Raw genomic sequence first — 5,559 nt, 5'->3', positions numbered from 1 at the left:
CATGAACTTCTCAATGAAGTCTTTATCATATTTCTTTTGAGATGGTGGGAGGTGGTACATTGCAGACAAATCTTTTCTAGTGAAAGAGTCAATGACCATCTTTCTCTTGGTCATGAAGTTCCTATCTACGATGTTCATATGATCAATGACCCATATGATCATATCCATATAAGGAAATATGCTTGGCTGAGCAACAATTCTATGGAGAAACAAATTGGCGACATCACTGTATGTACTCTCTAAAACAGGAACTGTATCCTCTATTGTGGTTTATTTTAATGTGAATTTTGGGTCTTCATCTTCAAAAACCTTATACATGGCCTCCCAGCTAGAGGCCCCAACATTAGGGGTGCATGTGGTGTCAGAAAAGAGTGTAGGCATTTCTGTGACCTCAAGAGAAGGAACAATTGGCTATTGTTGAATGGGAATTTTCCTTTTGGGTTTAGCCGCTCGAGACATTTTTGCTGAATTCTATTTATTAGCACTACCCTACAAGGAAAAAATAGAAGAGTTCCCAAAAAGTAAACATAGAGTGAATAACTTAGAGAAAATGACCAGTTATCCATGAATCCAAGACTTTTATGAGCGAAATCTTCGGGAATCATTCGTATTAATGAAAGCATTTAGAGTATTGAAAACTGTAAATTCATTGCATTTCACCATTAATTGATAGAACGTGGATCCACATGAGCTTTGATACATGTCATCTTTATCGGATATTTTTATCGAAGAAATTAGATGGTTGTCCTACTAAAACTTGTGATACCATCTATCTCCGGAGCCGATTAATTTTATCAAAACATATTTAATATAAAATCACATCTATCCTTCATTGGAGCTTTTGGAATGAGACCTCTGCTTACATCCGTCGATCTCTGATTGTGATATGTCTTGCAAACCCGATTGCCTTTATTATAACAAATTCAATGTAATATTGCATCTGCCATATCGTAAGTTTCGAAGCCTTGTGACATTGAAACCTCCAATTGCGATATGTGTTGTGGACCTGACTACTCCATCATAACACACCTTAATGTAATTCCACATCCACCATGTCACAACCTTCATATCACAAGTTTTAAAGTCGTGTGTCTGGTCATGGACATTAAAAGGCACAATGGTTATGTTGTAAATAATTAAATTGAATGGATATGGTGTAAATAAAGTCGCAAGTCGGAGGTTTCAAAAGTCTGGTCATGGACATTAAAACAAAAATGTTGCTGGCGAAATCCCAATATGCTACGTGGCAGTTTTGTGGGGTCAGGCTCTTTATTGCTATTTACATATATATGCAGAATTTTGTTATATTTAAGCCTTTAAACTTTAAAATTTATTTGGGGAAGGTTTTAATTGGCATTTTAATACCTTCGCGTAGAGGTTTTAAAGTTAAACCTAAAGTTTATTGTTCAAACTTTGATTTTTGAGTTCTGATTAAGAAAATCTCTCTTTTTAATTAAGTTTTTTTGAATCTTAAAGCTAAGATTTCCTTATTTTATTGGAAATTTTTGGATTATAACCTAAATTTTAAAATGCTCCCCATTATTTATTAATTCTATTATTAACTATAATGGGGGGTTGTTGAGTAGTACAACACATATGTAGCATTTTACTCAAATGTTGGTTTTACTTGCTTCCATATTCCCCACTTCTCCTATCGGCGTTGCTTTGCACCTCTTGGTACAAATGCTAGTAATAAGATAACGGTGGGAGGGGTGATATATTGCTCGGAAGGGACCAGGTTTGCATAGGGATTAGGTACAATGACAAATAATAAGGCTAAATTTCTCTCATTGTGGAAAGGTTTATACCTCACCAAAAACCATGGTATACGAAAGCTCAAAATCCTAGGAGATTTTATGATAGTAATTAGAATGTTATCTAAGTCTATTTCATCAACAGATTCTACACTACCATCTGTAGTGAGAAGAATAATCCTTCTCTTGAATTTTTTTTAAGAATTCTCCTTGCATCATATTCTAAGACACCTTAATGGGGTGGTCGACAATTTGGCCAATCGAGGAGCGAAGTTAAACATATGACCTTTGGAATTAAATGATATAATCAAAGGTCATATCCTCATGCCATAAGTTATGATCAAGCATCAATGATTATCAAAGATCAGTAGTGGATGGGATCAAAACCATAGGGAATTCAAACCCCACATGCACAATGGTTTTGGCACCAAGATTTAATGTGTGTCCACTTGGAGTCCTCATGCAAATATGTGGTATGTCTCAATGTTCTGCTCTACTCCCCAAGTGTGTCACAACCAGAATGTCAGATGGATTGGAGTCTTAGTGATGTGAGTTCCCATAGGTCGATATTAATTCCAAAGGGAAGATTGTCATTCTCTTCTTTGATCTTCATTAATTCAACACAAGAAATGTTGGTCTGGATCCTTGCGAAGGATAGGCCTGAGAGTGTCATGGATATTGGTAGCGATATGCATTTAATGTTGTTCGTGGTGAGTGATGGGGAACGTCCAGACGATGGGGGGCCCATATATAGTAATTCCTTTGGGTATTTGACCAGTCACTCTAAGTTTCTCTTAGTGCTTCTTGAGCTCAGGTCTGTTGGTAAGTTGTGCAATAGTGGCAACAAAAGGCATTTAGTCCCTGGAGGACGAAGCGGCTCAGTGGAAGAGGGCAGTAGAATGCCTCTTCAAACTATTGATGGGTCGCATTGATATCCTAACTTGTTGTATAGATTTGATATAGAGCGAAAGGGAAGAAAAGGCAGCTCTGATGGAAGTCAAATTCGAGATCTTGGAGGTGAGAATTGAAAGGAAATTCATCAAGCTTGAGGCAATACTGATGTCCTACGGCTCAGAACTTGGCAGCGATGACCTTTTCGCAAAGGTCATTGAGCTTTTATTATGGAAACAAGTACTCATCATTAAAGAGGCACAAGAACTCATTAGAGAAGGCGTAGCAGTTGGAGGAATGGGCAAAAGGAAGTCCATCTCCTGGATGGACAAAGATGAAGTCGGACCTTCCAAGCCAGCCTAACTTATAGCTGTTTTATGTACTGCAAGTTCATTTTGTTATTGGGTCAATTTTGTAGATCATATGGGATATATCATTGTACAATCTTAGTTTATAGAGCCAGTTGAGGCAACAAGACCATACATTGGATATATTAGAGCATGGAAGTTGCTGAGATCACAGAGTTATGTTTTGTTTTATCTGATGTAAATGATTCTGGTCATGTAATCTAGGCTTTATGAAATAAAAATAATTGTTTTGTTAAAAGAAAAGTAATAATAAGGAAATATAATAAATATTTTTCCATATTGTATTCTTAATTAGTATGTATTATTTTATTTTTTTTAATTAAAATAGTTTTCTCTCTTGCTTCATTCAAGGAAGAGGTACATAGTACAACATATTTCAGGATAATCCACATATATCTAGATAACCATACATACATAATCATGTCAATGAAACTTGAACCTGGGTAGGGAGGCTATCATTAAACCCTCACAATCACCTATGATACACTCAATTGACTAGTGTGTATTATTTATTGTTAGAGAATTAATGAAATGTCTAATAATATTAATAATAATCAATTAAATTAATTTTATATATCAATTTAGTGTTTGGTTTGGTTATGATTTTAAAAATGAATTATTATTATTATTATTATTAGTATTATTATTATTATTATTATTATTATTATTATCATCATCATCATCAAAGGTTTTTATTATAGTGCTCTCACTAGAAGTATACCTCTTGGCTCTTATATGTCTCTTTCTTGAGATTCTTTTTCCTGTATTACTAGTTGTTGGCCCATAAATGGAAATTCCTGAAAAGCTAGGAGCCTTCCTTAATTGATGCTTCTCCACATTGTTGGGAATTAGTCCATGTTGTCTCTGCCTTTGTGAAAATGATATGCTTTATAGTAACATTGTATTTATTTCAGTACACTTCTCCTTGACCCTATTAATCCTTTCATCGTCTACCTTATAGCTCCAAAGTTAAACTCTCAAACTTCTCATTATTTGCACCAAATAAGGAGGGGTTTGAACCACTTTTCTCTCATATGACTCATACTATATGTTGTGTGAATTCTTCTTCAAAATGTACTGCATCATTTGATTTGAACATTCCTTTCTTCTCTTCTACTACAAGTCTCTCTATATGCTAGAACAACGTGCCAATGTTATTTTAATAAAAGAATAAAATTTTGTCATAGCTAGTTATCTCTATCATACATTTATTGGCATATACTGGCTTGAAATTAATATGCTACTATTGCTACAAGTCACACTCAATTCTAGGTTAGATAAATCCTCAAACCAGCTAAAAATTTTTAATTCAAGAATACATTACAACAAATATTTATTTTTGTTAAAAAATGTTTATCATTAACAAAAATAATATCACTTTCTCTTCTAAACCCATTCAGTTGAAGTGTTGAACCTTAGCTCTCATACCACTCTTGAACAACACCCAACCCCCTTAAGGCCTTTTTAAGGGAACAGGGGTTTCTAGGCCCAACCTCTAAGGTTAAATTTATAGAAGTGGGGTTATTAAAATTCCTCTTCCTTCAAGCACATTAAAACTCTTCTCTAAGATCACCATCATGTTTATCTCATTGAGATCTTTCCAATGATATTTATTTCATCCAAATCTGAGTTCTAGACACAAAGCTATGCCCATATGAAAGTTCACCCTTCCGAGCACCACATCAACCTACATACCATTGAAACGTGGCATGCACATGACAGACATTTTGCTAACATGTCTCCATTGTACAGTGTCATTTCAAATAACACATGGCAGTCCTTTCTCACATGTCGCCACTGCATAGCACCATGCTCCAACCTGACACATCAACATCCCATTCACATCCTAGTCCAAGATTTTCCATAAATCCTCATATTGAAATTTTCATGGATTTTTAGTCTTCCCAAATATAGAATCTAGGATATTATTTTTCTCTACTATGGCTATTAATTTATTCTACAATCAATGGGTTGACCTTCCATGTATCAAAATCAAGAAATACCAAAAGTCCCAATTAAATGAAACTCTAGATTTCCAAATTTCTATATTCCACATCACCTACCATGACCACCAACACACCAAATACCATGACACTGCCACATTGACATGATATATTAGCAATATTTTATTATGCCACGTCACAAAAACTTGTCCTTCATACCACATTAGCATGACATGTCATCATGCCACATTAGCATGACATGTCATCATGCCACATTAGCATGACATGTCATCATGCCACATTAGCATGACATGTCATCATGCCACATCAGCACCTGCCTATAGCTAGGGTTGGTGAGAGCCCATGTGAGCTCCACATAACTTCCACAAGGTGTATTGCGCTGCCATCTAGACCTAGTTTTTTCAATAAATCCCTACTTTTAATTCTTTTGGATACCCAAAATTATGCTCCTTAACAAACTCTAGTTGTCCATCTTTGGCACTTAACAAACTTTCCTTTTGTGGCTCTTAACAGATTTTGGATCTCTTGCAACCTTCATGTTATGGTTCCTCCTAAGTAGATTTCCACCACTCACAAGTTCCT

This window comes from Pinus tabuliformis, chromosome 6, assembly GCF_031772625.1.
Source record: "Pinus tabuliformis cultivar Carrire ecotype Pingquan chromosome 6, CPIR1, whole genome shotgun sequence".
NCBI lineage: Eukaryota > Viridiplantae > Streptophyta > Pinopsida > Pinales > Pinaceae > Pinus > Pinus tabuliformis.
Note: the sequence above shows the minus strand (reverse complement) of the source record.